This window comes from Apium graveolens, chromosome 10, assembly GCF_009905375.1.
Source record: "Apium graveolens cultivar Ventura chromosome 10, ASM990537v1, whole genome shotgun sequence".
Taxonomy (NCBI): Eukaryota; Viridiplantae; Streptophyta; class Magnoliopsida; order Apiales; family Apiaceae; genus Apium; species Apium graveolens.
This window is the reverse complement of record NC_133656.1, coordinates 59,860,281-59,879,002: the sequence shown is the minus strand read 5'-3', so window position 1 is coordinate 59,879,002 and position 18,722 is coordinate 59,860,281.

Sequence of the window (18,722 nt, the reverse complement as noted above, 5' to 3'; positions counted from 1 at the left end):
AGGCATTGTTAGGCCCAAGCCACGGCGAGTTAGTACTTGGGTTGTAGTTGAGTCTAGAATCCATAACTTAGAGAAACCCAACCATTTAGTGAGGTGCATATACCAAAACTTAGATTCTGCCAGAACAGGGGACAATTTGAGTTTAGTACCTTTTGGAGGTCAAAATTTGGAATAAGAGTAAGACCTCAATAGGCCTTGATTAGTATTGATACTAGGGAGTTTAAGGAAGAGTTTTAAGTCGAACGATGGAGGTTTAGAGTTAGAACCAATGAGTTTAAGTTAGTCCAAAACAGGGCAGTTTTACGGACACCCATTTAGAGTTGTGTCAACTTTGAGGTTAGGCCAAAGAAAATCTAGGAAGGCCCTTAGTGTCATTCCAAGTGTACAAGTTAGCTTATAGACTTAAGAATCCATTAGGTCATTTTTGGTTAGGAATATTCGAGCTTTAGTGGTGTCAAAAACCTAGAGTCGCCTAAGGTGTCGCCATAAGTGTGCAAGTGAGAACGCTTTCTTTTAGCGTTTAGTTTTGTGGACCCTATGAGTGAGGCATGAGTGAGCCCTAGTGTTTGAATTTAGATATAGGTCAGTAGAGTTTTAGTCCAAGTTTTTTCTAAGAGAATTAGAACCACCAAGTGTAGGCCCTTCAAGAGTCGAGACTAGTTTAGTAGTATGTCGCAAGTGGAATTGTGGAGATTTGAGAGTGAGATCATTCAAGTCCCGAATAAAGCACCAAGTCTAAATAATAGAATGAGTATACCTATCTGTATTATGTGCTCCAAGTGCTACTATATGTATATGTGCATGGTATTGTGTGTTAACTTAGTGTCTTACGCAATATAAGACACTAAGCGATACTTGGAGTCAATTTGTGCATTTAGTGTTAGGGTTGTTTGGTGTCATAAGAGTCCGTAGTAATGAGGGATTCTTATTATTTTGTAGGATCGAGTGAAGATAGAAAGTTTGTCGTCAAGGTCGAGTAGTGCTCCCGGCGCTCTCAAGACAAGTCATGTGTAGTCAAGCTTTCTCAAGGCAAGTGTCCTTCCCTTGTAAACTTATATTGTGCAAGTATAGTCCTCCTGTTAATATTTTGTGATGTAAGTGACCCTCTTTCAAACTTATATTTATGCAAGTGTACCCCTCTCTCATATTTTTACAATGCAAGAGTTACACCCTTTCTAAACTTATATTGTGCAAGTGTACTTTTCCTTCGTAATGATATTATGCACGTGTTTTCCCCTTGTCGAATTGATATTATGCAAGTATATTCCTTTTGTTAATCATATGTTATGCAAGTACCCTGAGATACTTATTGGAACCATGATAGCTTGCTTGTTAAAAGAATTTGATGTTGCCCATTATCGTAAGTACCCGAACTTAATTTGAGTTAGTATAATTGTTATACCTTGATCACCCCAAACTCATTCAGAAGCGTTTCGTACCTTTAATAATCATTCATATACCTTTGTTGTATTCCCCTTGACTTAGTGTTTAAATATCCTTATTGATTATACATTATCAAATTTCCTTGCGAACTTGAGAAAGTTAATCCCTTCGAATCATATTACCATTTTCGATTGTTTATCATTTCCTTTGATTAAACCGTGAGATAACGATTCATTTGTACACTTTCTTATTACCCCTTACTATGATACTCGAACATTGAAATTTCTTTGATACCCTATGATTGTAACCCTAGTTGAGATTCCTACCTTTGTGGTTTATTGATTCGAACTCTTTTGCAATACTTTCTTCCTTGATTGTTAAACTATTGATATTCATCTTTGATAACCTCTAGTAAGAAGATTGTTCTTCTGTTGATAAGAATCTGGTAATCTTAATCCTTTGATTATTGATCATAACCCTATTATTTGAAATCCTTCAGAATTGGAATGATTAATACCCTTACTTATAATCATTAGAATTTCCCTCTGTTGAACTATTGTTACTCAACCCTGATTATTCCTTTAAATCAGTGAATTGTTCCTTTGTATTGAACCCTGAATTGATTTTCTCACCCTGATAGTTCAATTCGTCTGGCAATAAAACTTAACTTAGTACAACTGTTGTTGAGTTTCGCCTAGAATTCCTTAAAGAAGTAGTGGATTTGACCTAAAATGCAAAGTTTTTAAAAGTCAAATTGTCAAAGGGACAAAAAAAATGTTTTCTTGAGAATAGTGGATCTGGACTAAGACGCATGTCCTTTCCACACTTATTTGAGGCTTAAAAGCTGCCTCGGGATCCCATTAAATTTGTTAGAACCCAGCGAGGTTTGGGTTTACTTCGTGGGTGATCACTGGCTATAATCCGTAGCGTCATAAAATGATTTTTGAGTAAAGAGTTGATTAAAAAAAAAATTTTGATCTGATTAATGATGCCATTTCCCAATTGTTTAACTTATGAATTTGAATTGTTGTTAATATTCCAATTGTTGATTATATACCTTGCTGAGAATTTGCTCACCTCTTGCTATTATTTACGTTTTTCAGCTAGCAAGTATGGTTAGATTCAAGCAGACCGCCCATAATTCCACTGGAGATGCTGAGGCTTATTTGAGAGCTCAGGTAGATAGCTGAAAGTCTATTGTGAGGACCGGTAGTTATGAAGTTGTATTAGTTTGTAGTGTTGGACTGTTCTTCAAACACTAAACCTAGTGATCTTGGATATTGTCTGTAAACAGCCTTTTGTAATATTATTTTATTATTAAGTCATTTATATTGTTAAGTATAATTTGGGGCTGTGACACGTCGAGTGGCATTGTTATTTATCCGTCGGGTAGCTATCTGGCACTTGACTTCATTTCATTTATGCAGAATTACAAGACATCATCTATGTACAATTAATCAACCTATTCTGCATATCTAATTAAAGTCAACATGACTTGAGTGCTACTACGGAATCTAAACAAGGTGTATGCATAAATGTGCTACAGACTCATTATTACACAAGCTACTCACTCGATGGATAATAAATCATCATCCGTCGGGACTATATTGAGTCATCCGTTGGGACTATATTCCTTATCCGTCGAGTGCTACATTTTTCACTAAGTAAAATCTACTAAGGTGTTTTGTTAATGAAATCATCAAGTTCACAACATATCCACAACAATCTCCCCCAATTTATGTTTACTGGAATTGTAGCCATAAGTTAAGAGAAACTTGATGATAACAAAACACCCTAAAAATACAACTTTAAAAGGAAGTAGATAAAACTGTAAAGTGCTTCAAATAACAAAATGCACAAAGATTAGCTCACAGTCATTTTCAAGGCGCTCCTCTTGCCTGAGCAGATTAATCTAATTCCTTGAAGATCTGGATCTCTTTCCAAGCTTTCTGTTGTTTTTTTCTATCTGATTTTGGAGCTGTCTGTGGAATTCCAGTTTATCAGATTCTGAGAGATTTAGCTTTTCTTGCATTTCCAAAAGAGTCTCATTGCTAGAGATGCTCAATTGGTCTTCTAATCTGAAAAATCTTCTAACTCCTTTGTCATCCATGAACTCCATCAGCCAGTAGGGCCTTAGATGCACTCTACTCCCTGTGTAAGGAATAGTTAGAATCTTTGGGAGTGCATCTTTAGCTCTAATACTCCTCAGTTCTTCAATCTTCTTTAGAACAAGTCTTCTTGCATTTACATTAAATCCAAAGTTCTTCTTGAATGATGAATAAACCTTTATCAGCATAGATTGGCTTTCTTGAAGGATCCTGTGAAGTAGCCATTGAATCTCCTTTCCTCCCTTGTACATGAAAACTAACCTTTCAGGTAGATTCCTGTAGGAATCAATCCCTCTAACTTCTTCCAGTTCATCTAGATAGAGGTTTAGATCAGAGAATCCCTTGATGTCACATAAGTACATGTAATCTCCCTTGTTGACTTTGGATTGAGCTTTGGTTAGAGATTTTGATTTGAGAGGTGACAGTTTCACTTTCTTGACTGCTCTTGACTTTGTTCTCTTTGGCTTGTTAAGGATTGGCAAATTGAAGTCAGGAATTGGTAGACTTTCCCAGTCTGTAGGTTCATCCTTAGGCACAATAGGTTCACCATGAATGTTCCTGTAAGGATCCACCACCTTAATATCTTCAAATACCACTGAGGGTTTTAATGCTTGAGTTGTAGTTGGAATGGATTCCTTGGGAAACTAAACCTCCAATTCCTTACCAACAAAGTTCAATTTCCTTTTGGTTCTTTTGGCCAATTCCTTGTATCTGTGAGATTTCTTCTGTTGTGGTTCAACTTGCTTCTTTGGATCTTGAGATTTAGTGATTTCAGATGGATGAGCAGGAATTTGTTGTGTTGGTTTCACAGCTTGTAGCTCGGCCAAGATAGCATCTTGCTCTTTCTTTTGTTTAACCATTTTAGCATCTAGAGCAGCTTGCTTGTTTTCTTGCTTCAATCTTGCCTTTTCTTCTCTCTTTGCTTCAGCAAATTGAGGATGTCCAACCACCACACAAATTTCTTTACAATTCCTGAAAACTTTTACAATTCTCCTTTTCAAAGCTGAATCAGATGGATCCTTGTAGAAGGCAATGGATCTTCACAACAGTTTCTTCTCATCAGGCTTTGGTGTCTCATACACTATATCCAAAGGGTTCTTTAGTGATGATTTTGGATAGTTCACCTTTGGCTTCAAAAGTACTTCATCCTTTGGAGATTTGATGCAGGATGGTTGTCCTCTTTCCAGATAGTTCATGCTCATTTCATTCACAGAGATTTGCCTGACTTGAGAGTGATGTATGGCTGACTTTTCTAGCTTATTTGCTAGCCCAAACTTCTTTTGAATATCCTTATCAATTTTCTCCCAGTTGATTGGATTTAACTGCTCCTTTTCAGTTGCTTTCAAAGTAGCTGCTGCTTCCTTTATCAGATCAATAATGTCCTTAGCTGGTGGCTTTGAGATAGTAATTGTAGGCACAATTACTTTGCTAACTTGAATGTTGAGCACTTTTTGCTCCCCCTCACTCACAGAACTCTCTTCTCCCCCTTTTTGTTATCATCAAGCTGAGTAGATGAGGAGGTTTGTGCAGCCACCAGTTTTCCAAGTAAGTCTGTTTGTTGAGCTTGGTGTAGATGAATTGATGTAAGAGATGCTTCCATTGCTGTCATTCTTGTATCCAAGGCATCTATCTTTGTGGCAAGATTAGAATTTTCCTGAGTTATCTCTTAATGTCAAGCATTATAGCTTCTAGAAGTTTAGAGTCCATCTTGTCAGAAATGGCCTTTTTCATCTCATCAATATCACCTTTGATAGTGTTGACATCTTGAGCATGTTGAAAACCTTGGATTTGTTGTAGTTGCAGAGAAGCAAGATGTGCTTGAAGGAGCTTTTTGGTGCTGGCATTTATGGTGGTTTGAAGAGCAGAATTTGTCTGATTTATGAGTTGAATCAGGGTTGTCTTGAAGTAGTGTTCATCACATTGCTTTGAAAATGCCCAAGATGGCATGCCTGATCTTGAACTAGAGCCTACTTCTCCCGCTATGGCCAATGGCTCTTCTTCACTATCTTCACCTTCACCTCTAAAGAATTTTTCTAAACCACCAGTCTCACCAGCTGTAGAAGGCAAAGTTGTGATGACATCCTTAGCTTTTTTATGGACTGTGTGGTGTGCACCAAGTTTAGCATCCTTTCTGCATTGTCATTGCACTGTCCAGCTAGAAGTTGGTAGGCTAGAACAGGGTGAGTAAATGTCTCAGCATCTAAGGAGGTGGAATCTATAACAGCTTGAGTTTGCTGAGATAGTCCCTCCCTGTCTTCATCCTGGACATTCATTAACTCACTTACAATAACGTCCACTCTTATATCTTCAGTACCTGCTTTTCTCTCATTTTCTCTCTTTTCTTGCATCAAGGTCTCACCTTGGCTCACCACCCTCACACCCTCACCTTCATCATCTAAGGTGGGATTCCTCACACTCTCTTTTTCCAATCCTGAAGAACTGGATTGCATATTTTCATTCTTTTCCTCTCCTTTTTCCTGAGAGTAACCTAGACTCTCACTCAGTTCACTCCCTTCCCTCAATCCTAGGAGTAATTGTACTACCACTAAGTCTTCTGCACTTGAGATAATTGATGAAATTTGAAGCTGTGCAGAGACACTCGACAGATAAGGGATATCCGTCGGGTTAGCAGTTTGACTATCTAACGGATAACTACTGTTAAGCTTATCCGTCGGGATACAATCACTACTCGACGGATGAGCAGTATCCATCGAGTGAGTAGAAATGAATGTGTTTGTAGTGGAAACTATTGTGGACTCTGTGCAGATTGATGAGAATTTTGGCACAGATGTCTCAACAGTTCCTGAAAGAATTGGCAAGTGAGCTAACAAATCATCCAAAAGATGATGCTCACTTGCACTAGATTTTGGCTTCCCCAACAGAGTTAAAGAAGGGGAATCAGGAATTGATGTGTTGATCATATCCACATCCAGAAAGTTTGTGGGAGAATTTGGTGTTTGAGGTGCTTCTATAACTAAAGATTTTGGCTGTGACTCCACATTTATTGGAGCCACATCAAACTGACTTTAAAAAGGTGCAGTGACTATGTCTTCAGCACCAGTTTGCACAGTGTGTGAATCCTGTGCATCCCCAAGGGTTTTTGGTTTCTTCTTTCTAGTATAGGTTTGGGGTGAGCTTGTGTCCCTTACCCTTTTGGCATGTGCTCTTGGCTGAGAGCTTTGTTCAATAGTCATATCCTTTTGGGAGGATGCAACTAGCAATAAGCTTATGTCCTTATTAAGAACTGCAGTTTGTTGGGAAACTGCAGTGTGGCTAGGCTGGGAAACACTCACCTCTCCAACCTTATCCTTAGGGTTTCTTTTATGTTTACCCTGTCCCTCACCTTTCTTACCCACCTTCACGCTCCCCTCTTTTGGTTTGGTGGATTTTGCAACTGGCATCTTTTGAGAGATACTAGAGGGAGTTTTCTTTGACTTGGATTTAAAAAATTTTGATGGTTTGGTAGCTTGGGTAGGCAACTGTTGGGTCATTGACACAATTTCCAGAGCTACACTATAAGGCAAAGAAATTTATGAGGCTGGAAGAGTAGGGACAGCTGAACTTACCTCACTTACCTGAGGTGCCTCCATAACAGGAAAATAGAAGAGTGGCACCTCTTTGTGATGGTTTGCCCTGTTCAAATATGCAATAATCCTTCTCTCTTGAACCCAACAATCTAATTTGTTGGTTGGGTTCTCAAGCACAATATCCTCAGAGAGGTGGTTCTCAATCATCATTAAAAATCTAATATAATAAACATTTTTACCCCTCTTATTTAACTCACCTAACTTAAACCCCAACTCAATTATGATAAGATCACTAAAGTTGAAAAATTTATCGGGTAACAAACATGTAAAGCATGTTAAGCATAAAGATATTGACATAATCAAAATTACAAATTTTACCAGAAAAGACCTTGATAACTACATCACACAGATAACTCTATTCCTTTCTAAGACCCAACCTCCTAATTTCACTTAATTTAGAAGTAGAGAGTGCATAGTTCATGGAGTTAAGCATGTTAATAATGTCAGTGTCTGTGTGTGGTGAAGTTACAGTATTATCAGGAATCTTGAAACATGCTTTAACAATGTCACTATTAACACAGAGTTCCTTACCTTTAATAGTGAAAGTGATAGTCTTATCAGTTGAGTTGTATATAGAAGTTGTCCACATCTCTTCAACAACCTCACAGTAGATGGTGGGTGATTCCAGCATGGCATAGTTAGGTTTACAGTTCTTCACAAAATCCATCATCTTGTGGTAGTCACCAGACTGTTGAATCCCCTTGTTCACAAAAGCAGTGAAGTTGTTCTTCTCATAAATAAATCCATCTTGAGACAATATCTTGACGACAGGTGTCATTGTTAGAGAGTAAAAACTTGCTGATAGAGAGAGTAAGTGCTTTTAAGAAAGAAAAAAATTAGAGCAGATGATTTGAGAATGATAAAAGAAAAGTAATAAAAATGAATTAAGCTTTTATACTATCTCAAAAATAACTGTCAAAAATAATAAAGTAAAATAAAGTAACCAATAAGAATTGCCCAAAGTAGCCGTTTAAAAAAAACTGTAAAAATTCCATCAATTATCCGTCGTGTTATGCTTACAAACTGTAAGTATACTCGATGGATAATGTTCAGAGAATCAACGGCTAAGAATAGGACAATTCGACGGATCAGGATAAATCAGTTATCCATCGAGTCATAAAATATTCCAGAAAAGTAATTGATTTTATTGACAAATAGTATACCGACGGATGATCAAACTCAATGGATAGTGATCATCCGTCGAGATGTAAATTTTGACTTATCCAAAATTTCATCCATGATTGAAAAATCAATTAAATTTCTGGCTGCATTATAACTTGCAGACAATCTATAAAGATTCAAGAGTAATTTATCATACCTAACTCACTTACCAACCTAGAAAGGGTGGATTCATCTAGTGGCTTGGTAAATATATCTGCAAGTTACTTTTCACTTGGAACAAAATGTAGTTCCACAGTACCATTCATTACATGTTCCCTTATGAAGTGGTACTTGATGTCTATGTGCTTTATCCTTGAATGTTGTACTGGATTTTCAGTGATGGCAATTGCACTTGTGTTATCACAGAAAATGGGAATCCTTTCAACTTGCAAACCATAGTCTAGCAACTGGTTTTTCATCAACAAAATCTGTGCACAGCTACTGCCAGTAGCAATATATTCAGCTTCAGCTGTAGAAGTAGAAACTGAATTTTACTTTTTACTGAACCAGGACACAAGCTTGTTTCCTAGAAATTGACAGGTTCCTGTTGTACTTTTTCTATCAATTGTACAACCTGCAAAATCTGCATCTAAATAACCAGTTAGATCAAAACCAGAATTTCAAGGGTACCAAATGCCAAGTTTTGGTGTTCCCTTGAGATATCTAAAAATTCTCTTAATAACTACTAAGTGAGATTCTCTAGGATCAGCCTGAAATCTAGCACATAAACATGTTGCAAACATTATATCTGGCCTACTAGCTGTTAGGTACAGAAGTGAGCCAACCATGCCCCTATAACTTGAAATATCCACATACTTTTCAGTAGTGTTTAATTCAAGCTTAGTTGCAGTGGCCATGGGAGTTTTTGCAGATGTGCAATCCATTAGATCAAACTTCTTTAAAAGATCATAAATGTATTTAGTTTGACTAATGAATATTCCATCACTAACTTGCTTAACTTGCAAACCAAGAAAGTAAGTTAGTTATCCCATCATACTCATTTCATACTTACTTTGCATCAATTTGGCAAACTTTTTGCAAAGTTTTTCATCTGTAGAGCCAAAAATAATGTCATCTACATAAATTTGAACAAGTATACTATAGCCATTAACATTTCTAAAGAAAAGAGTTTTGTCTACAGTACCTCTAGTGAAGTGATTCTCTAAAAGAAACTTTGACAAAGTGTCATACCAGGCTCTAGGTGCTTGCTTCAATCCATAAAGTGCTTTCAAAAGATAGTAAACATATTATGGAAAATTCGGATCTTCAAAACCAGGAGGCTGACTGACATAGACTTCCTCCTCCAAATCTCCATTCAGAAAGGCACTTTTGACATCCATTTGATAGATGTTGAAATTGGCATGGCCTGCATAGGCTAAGAAGATTCTGATGGCTTCAAGTCTTGCAACAGGAGCAAATATTTCATCAAAATCTATTCCTTCTTGTTGACAATAGCCCTTAGCAACCAATCTAGCTTTGTTCCCGACTACTATGCCAATTTCATCCATCTTGTTTCTGAATACCCATTTGGTGTCTATTGGATTCTTTCATTTAAGCTTGGGCACCAGCTTCCATACCTCATTCCTCTCAAATTGGTTTATCTCCTCCTGCATAGCTAAAATCCAATCAGGATCCAACAACACTTCTTCTACCTTCTTTGGTTCTTCCTTAGAAAGAAAGCTGCTGTATAGACATTCTTCTTGAATTGCTCTCCTTGTTTGAACTCTAGAAAATACATCACCAATGATGAGCTCAAAGGGATGATCCTTTTTCCATTTCCTTTGTTGAGGTAGATTAGCTCTAGATGAAGAGGCCTCATTGTTGTCTTGATGTGTGATTGAGTTTAGATTATTAGAAACTCCCCCTGAGTTAATGGATCTTTGATTTGAGAAAGGGGAACTTTATTTAAGTGATCTATTCTGACCTCCAGCTTCTTTTGATGACCCCACGGATGGTGAATTTTGAGTACCGACGGATGAAGCTAGTTGTCTCCCGACGGATAATGTAATAACCCCAATTTTTGGAATTTTTGAAACCCTTATGAATAGTGATTTTTCCGATTATGCTGAATAAGAAAACTTTTCATACCACACTATGTAGGGGTTCTTTTATTGATCTTCTGAGATATTATTAGTACTCTATGTGGTATATAAGTGTATGTAAAGATCGTCAGAATCCAAATCCGAACACTTTGATTTTTCCCGAAAATCCACAAGATACCGAAAGAATTGAGTATAAGGTAACATGGTTAAAGGGATTTAAATTCAAGGATTATAAGAGAGGATCATTAAAGTATTATAAGATATTGAGAAAGATTTGGGGGAACCCAAGTAATAAGATCCCGGATGTGATCCCTCAAACAACGAAAGAGAACAGAGTTAAGCGAACCGTAAAACAAATAAACGACCAAGGGACAAGCACATACAAGTAGAATGGGAAGGAAGCTTCCAAGAAAATCTAAAACAAGTGGTTAAAAGAGAAGGTGACATCATCAAACCTTAAGGGAAAGACATGTGGCTTGGAGGTGAGGTCATCCAAGTGATGTCATCACTTTATCAAAGCAATCTCCACCAAGTATTCATTTCACAAACACCAAAATCAAAAGCAACCAAAACAAACTCATTTCTCTTCTTCCCCCATCTATTGCTCTCGGCTTTTCCATGAAAAGCAAAGGAAAAATTTCAAAAATCAAGCTACACACCTTTATAATTCAAGAGGTTTGTTTCTTTAGCTTCCATAATTCATAACTTAGATGAGCCATAAGTTTAAGCTCAAGATTACATGTTTAACATAGCTAATTAATTCATCAAAGTTATTGGTGAATAGTGTTTTTCAAGAACTTGAAATTTTGTTCTTGAGTTTTTGTTTAGATTAAGCTTTCAAGGGTGATTCCAAGCTCCTTAGTTACTTTTACTCACCAAAGAAGGTATAATCTCATACCCTAGCCCTACTTTTGTATATTTAGAGTTTTTGTGTTTGGAATGGTTCATGAGAAGCTTGATTATGGTGTAGTTAGAGATGTGTTGGTTTTGTGATGTGTTTGGAGTTGTAAATCTTGTTGATTAGTTAAAGAACTTATGTAAGCTTTTAGTTCATGATTGGGAAGTAGTGTAAATTGGAAAAATTTGAGGTGTTAGGGCTGTTGTAGTGAGGTATGGATGGAGTTTGGCTGTATGGTTGTATTGTGGTTGGTTTGTGGTTGATTTGGAGTAGGATAAAAATTGGTAATCGCGTAAACATAGTCGTCGTAATGTCCGATTTACTTTAGACTGTTTTTGTTCTTAACATCAGGACCCAAGGACTCATAGTTAGGTTTTTACCATTGCCATGATTAGATAGTTCATGTTACGAGCTTCGTTTTGATATGTGGTTCGTTTGAATCCGATGTACGGTTTAGGAGAAATGACCGTTTTAAGTAACGGGGTTTCGCGAACGAACCATTACCCCTCGCCTTACTTTGAAACCTTGGTTAAGGACTTTAAATGACTAATCGCGAAAGAATCGCCTTAAAACTCTTAATGGTTAATTTATTAAAAATGGTGGAGCCGAGGGTACTCGAACGACTTAGGTAATTCGTTAAGCATAGGAGTGACCATAAGCGAACGTTAGGGTTCAATTGGTTAAAGTCTAGTTTCTTAAGCGACCGGGGTTTAATTCCAACTTATGTTGTTGTTCATAGGTTATCAGACCCACTCTAAGCTTAAGTCTATCCGGGAGCACTCAGGCAAGTTTTCTACCTGATATACTGTTGTGGTGATGTATATATATATATGCATTATCTTGTTATAGATGCATATTGGTTAATTAGCAAATTTTGCGATATATTGAAGCATGCTGAGATGGTATACATATGCATATCTGTTTAGTAATCTGGTTATCTATCTGTTGATTTCAATGTTTATAGGTGCATAATACATATGCTAGAGATAAGCAGTAGTTGCGTATACCCTTAGTATAGGAGACCCAAAGGTGAACATTTTTCTAAACCGGGAGTCGATGTTCCCCAGTATAATATATATATATATATATTGATATAGTTTTCAGAACTATTAATCGAATAAGGTTTATTCGATAACTTTATTTTATTTATTTAATGAATATTATTTTGAATATTCATTCGAGGATTAATGACTCCGTTATTTTATTTAATGAATATTATTTTTGAATATTCATTCGAGGATTTATGACTCCGTTATTCTATTTAATGAATATTATTTTTGAATATTCATTTGAGGACTTATGACTCCGCTTATTTACTAAATATTATTCTTTATTTTATTAAAGAATAATGTTTCGATAATCAAACTTATTTTCGATTATTCAAATAAAGATAGTACTTTCGTATAAGTATATCTTTGGTTATTTAATATTCATTTCAAGTATGAGTTTTAAAACTTCTACTTCAAATTGTTTATATAGAGATTATCCTTTTGGGAATATTACTTAAATAATAATATTCAGATATTTTCTAATATATCGGGGCTGAATTATTTCTTTAAATCAGCATTACTCCAAACATTCTTAAAAATATTTTCGAGTCTTCAAAATGATTTTAAAACTTAGAGCGGATCCCAAAACTCATTTTTATATTTAAGATCTTCCTTTCGAAGGTGATTTAAATACTCGCTCAAAACTTGAGGTATCCGGCTGAGTGGTGTATTTTACATTCGCAACGAGGTTGCTGTTTTGATAAATGAATTGATTACTTACCCAACGTTCGGGAAGTAAGTCCATCTATTGAGTCGGCATAAGCAACATGGGCTCAGTGGGCGTCCATGAAAGTGTAAGTGGCTCAGTGAGAGTCCATCAAATGCGTAAGTGGCTGAGTGGCAGTCCAGCATAAGGTCCTATTGCGGCTAGGGTGATGACCAGTGGGGAATTCATCCATCTACTAGTAGAAAAGGTTACTTATTGGTATCTTTGCCTGATCAGCAAGATATCAGGTTTATGCCAAGGTTTTCTCCTTTCCAAATTCATTGGATATTACAACTCTGTTTATAATTTTCATAACAGAGGTTTTCAAGGAGTGTATGAAATGTATATATATAGGTGTGTATATATATATCAGGACTTATGAAGTATCTCGTAACTTCATTATTTATAATGATATTTCAAAGATTGAATCTATTCAAGTCTTATCTTGTAGTCTCATCAGTGTGATGAACTTTTGAAACTAATTATAACTTGAACGGTGGTAGTTCAAGTAGTATTCGGAAAAGATATAAGTATATTGGAGTATCTTGTAACTTCATCTTTTAAACTTATATCTAGTAAATGATTATCTTATGCATATCAAAGATTTTCAGAAAAACATTGAGACAAGGTTAGATATATGAGATCACCTTGCAACGATATTTTTATACAGTTATAAACTGGAACTCTGTGTATATTATACATGTCAGAGGATTTCAAAGATTGTGAAAAGTATATATGTATGTATATACTGAATATTTTGCGACTTGGTCGCGTTAAGATATCAACTTGGTTCATTTCTTCTTAACCAAAACTTTCTTGAGTACTATGAGAATGCTCATATATGGTTAATTATTATACATATTATTTCGGTGGGCTTGTTGCTCACCCTTGCTTTCTTCTTTCATCACACAACAACAGATAGACAAGATGAACAGGATCAAGCTCCCAATTCGCGAGCGGATAGGAAACGTTCCGCGGTTTCCTGTAGGCGTTGATGCCGCCGTAGCTGAGGTAGGGACTACCAATAGGCTAGGTTTTCAACTATTGATGTACTAGACTTATGTATATTATGAATTGTAATACTGGCAAAGAATATGTAAATTTATTCAGAAACCCTTTTGAGGTGTAATGACTTAAAATTGTGGAATAAAATGACTTGTGTTATTTTCGGTATTCATCTCTGAGACTATAACTTGTGGTGTATATATATGTGGGGTCACAGTACTCAGTAGTTGGTTGACTGTTAAGATTAAGTATTGATAAGGGAAATGGAACTCGTGACAACCCGAATTCCCGACCCCGGATTTGGGGGTGTTACATAAATGGTATCAGAGCCAAGCGTTATAAACCTCAGAGATGATGTGGCGTTAAGATAATAAGTTCACTAAGATAATAAAAACTCTTGCCAAGTTCATAGTCGGACTACCTAGTGTAGTACTGACAATTAAAACCCTTATGGGAACCCTTATAATATCGTGATAGAAGCGTAGTTCATTATCGTATATGGTAGCGGGACTCCGAACCCTGAGGTTGAGGAGAACTAGCGCGATGATGTTGTATTACTAATTAGAGATCGGATTGTGGATCCGATAGAGCGTCCTAATGCAGGACCGGATGATGTTCATATTGAGGATGTAGCGGTTGAGGATGTTGTCCTAGAAGGGATTGTTGCTGGGGAGGATCCCGTGGAGGATCCTGAAAAGAATGAATAAAGGACCACTGAGGAATTGATGACCATGGTTAGGGAACTACCAGAGGTAGGATTGGCCGGTCACTACCGGATGTTCGTTCGAGTTTGTAAAGATAGTAGCCCTTTAACGCGGCTTACTCGTAAGACTGAAAAGTTTGAATGGACAGAGAAATGCGAGAAAAGCTTTTAAGAACTGAAGCAAAGGTTGGTGACGGCCCCTATGTTGGCGTTGCCGGATGGAAAAGGAGATTTTGGGATGTGTAGTGACGCTTCGTATAAGGAATTAGGGTGCTTCTTATACAGCACAACAAGGTAATCGCGTACGCGTCAAGACAATTAAGGGAATATAAAATTCGATATCCCCACCCATGAGCTTGGGCTCGTGGCAATAGTTTTGTGCTAAAGATTTGAGGCACTACTTGTATGGAGAGAAGTGCGAGATTTACATTTGCCATAAGTGCTCTAGTACATTTCACGCAGGAAGAGCTCAATATGCGCCAGAGGAGGTGATTAGAGCTAATCAAGGATTACGATTATGAGATTCTTTATCATCCAGGGAAAGCCAAAATGGTGGCTAATGCCCTTAGTGTAAAGGAGAGACTCGAGATGATAATGTCTTTGGAGGGTTGATAAGAGATTTTTAGAAAATGGAAATAGAAGTGAAGGTAACCGGAGCCGGTACCAAAAAGCTGTTTGAGATTGCAATACAGCCCGAATTATTGGAAAAGACATATTATGCCAGAAAAAGTGATGATTAAAGGCAGAGAGCCAACAAATAGATAAGAGATTAATACCGAGAAAGATGATAAGGGAATAATGAGGTATTCTACAGAATTTGGGTTCCAAATGTTCAAGAGCTTAAAGATGAAATCTTAGATGAAAGCTAGTTTGAGGAATAAGATTTAGAGCAAACCCTGAACGTGATAGTCAGGGAGGTCGCCATCAAGATAGAAGGAACCCATAACATAATGGAGTGGAAAATGAGGATTTAAAACATGTAGGATGACCCCGATTATGGGGAGAATGAGGGAACATTCAGACTAAGAAACGGGAGTCGAGTAAGGAAAGGGGACCCGAGACGGTACTCCTATACGACAATTTATGGACCTTTTAGACAGAACTTAGAGTATTATCCCCAACCACCACCCTGAGGAAACAATGCGGTGAGAAATTCTTTCAGGTTCTTTAAGTCGCTAAGCTCTCAGAGTTCCAAGGAACAAGCTGACCCAGTCGAGGCAAGAGCCTGGCTGAAGGAAATACAGGAATCATTTGAGATTCTAAATGATTGACGAATCACAAAAGACTGCTTTTGTCACTTACCCTCCTAAGAGAGAGACCACCCACTGGTGAAAGACCAAGAAAGGCACGGAGCAAGAGGTTATGATAACTGATTAAAGTTCAGTCAAATTTTTATTTTCGAGAAAGTAAATTCCAAGGTTATGGAGATAGTGTAAAAGCTTTAAGAGCCAGAATAAAGGCGGACGAATATGATAAATTATGAAATCTAAGATTGTAAAAGTTGTCAAAGATTCATCTGGAGGACACGAATCCTAGAACGACGTGATGTTTGAAGTCAATGATTAGTGGGTACGTAAAATGATTGTAAGAGAAATGGAAAATAAAAAGAAACTGAAGTGAAAAGGAGCATAAAGGCAATAGAGTTTTGAGGAATGATAAGGGAGTCGGGTATGAGGAATCCCTAAAGACTCGTAGTAATAGAAATAGAAAGTATATGATCGTCAGGATGATGTGATTCACCATGAGTTAAAGTTGATGGTTGAAGGCATAAGAGATATATATGTTGTACCCCCTTCAAGTTGGAAGGATTCGGGGGAAACCTTGGGATAGTTCGAAAGATAAATAATGAGAGCGGATAGACGGAAGAGACAAGAAAGTAAGAAATTAGGAAAATTGGATGAAGTAAGTGACCTTCAAGAATGTGAAGTGTAAGACCGGTGGCATGATACCCAGAAAGGGAGACGCCATGTATGAGAGGATATCCCAATATTGAGATGACTGTTGAGATAAACAACAAGAGTAAATAAGGAATTATTAAGAAGAAGTTCACGTTGAACACGACCAATATCTTCCAGGACATCCCTGTTGTCATTACCAAATTAGGAAAGAAAAGCGGATAACCGTTGTTATCTTTTGGAGGCCATATTGATTGACCTCATTTTGAATACAGATGTTATTGTAAAATTAGGCATATACTATCGAGGTGGGAATGATTGAATAAGACACCCTCATCAGGGATATATGACTTGATTTATCCATGGAAGGATGCATGTACTTTTTCTAAAGGTGGAATTAAGGATAGAACATCGGTAACTTAAAATGAATCCTAGGGGAATGCATAAAGGTTGGCATTTCACCCTTAATAGGGATAGTATGAGTTTGACAGTATGAATTGGAAAGGATTAAGGTAACAACAACCTTTAAGGATCAGTGGAGAAATTTTTCAGAAGTATATAGACAATGATTCTGGTATTAGTAAATGGTATTTTGATATGCCCTGTATCTAGGGAATACAGGAGGAACGATTCAAGAATAACCTAAGAGGTTTTACAAGGAAAAAAGTAATATTCAAAGTTCTCAAGAATAGAAATTTTGATAAAGGAAATATGACATAATTATAATGATGCCAGGTGGGCACGTGTTGAACCATAAGAAAGTATAGATCGACCCAATGAAGGTCGAGATTGGTGAAAACATGTAGGACCCAAGATAAGAGACGTCCTAAGTATGATCGAGAGTCAGTTGTGACAATGTTAACCTCTAAAAGACCGAGGCAATAACTTATGGAAAAATGGTGATATATTTTTTCACCAAAGCGTAAGGAAGAGCATTTTCACGCAAGTAGTGATTGGAAATGAGGTAGAAAATTAGTTGAAGATCATTTAAAAGACATTGATTGTAAGGAAATTTTACTATCAGGAAAGGCCAAAGAGGTGGCCGACACTTTAAGTGTAAAAGGACAATCATAGGCACTCGTGCCAGAGGAATATAGTGATAATGGTTGAAGCCGTGAAGGTTGTATTATGGTTTGGAAGATTGAAGTTCCTTCTGATGACTGTGCAATACCCAACCGTAATAGTAGTTTGGTAAAGGTTTAATTCGTGTAATCGCCATGAGCGGGCTATCTATCTTAGAAGGTCCTATCTTGAGAATAATCCAGGACCATGTTTCAAAAAGGACTAAACGAACCTTTGAGTTAAGTCTTCTATTGAAGGCATATGATTAGGAATGGTATTAACCTGCTATCGTTGCTTTGATTGAAACTCTTCTGCAATTTTATCTGCTTCATGTCATGAAAGTACGTCAGGATCTGGAGTGTTCTTCATGAATTATGAATGGTGATTATGTTAACTCCTTAGAAGAATTTGATACGACAGGTATGGACTCCGTATGGTTAACTATTAAGATCCAAGGAAAACGAATGACTACAGTGGGTCAGCGATGGACCATAGTAATGCAGCAATGATTCTGCGAGTAATGAGTCGATTACAACCGTAAGAGTTGTATTAGAATGGATGTTGAGATTGAGTACCACTAATCGGGTCGTGGTGATGTATAAGTTATCATTGATAGACTAATTAAGTCGATTATCTACCTATTGAATATTTATTCCTTCTTAGGAATAGAGAGTCGTATTACTATACGAAGAAGGTTGCGGTGCAAGCATAGAATTCTAGTAACGATGATGTCTAGAATGAAATCCCAGATTCGATTTTCGATGTCAAGGGAGTTTCAAAGGTGATTGTGTATAAGCTCGAGGAAGAGCATGGGTCCATAGAATGATGGACGGAATATCAAAAATAATTAGGCATGTGAAATACGATGCTATAATGCTTAATGTTGATTTATATACATATATGTTTTGTTCTCCTATGATAAACCTCTATAGTTCAGAGGTAGATTTCAAGCCAGATATTTTGTGGCAGTATATATTTTAATATATACAATTCTCTTCAATTCGTTCTTTTCTCTCCTTTTCATTTCATGTAAGCTGAGAAGAACAACCCTTCCAGAAGGGGAGGTATTGCCGAATGACTATCTATCTGTGTGATAGAAGCCTAGTAGGATACCATCTATTGT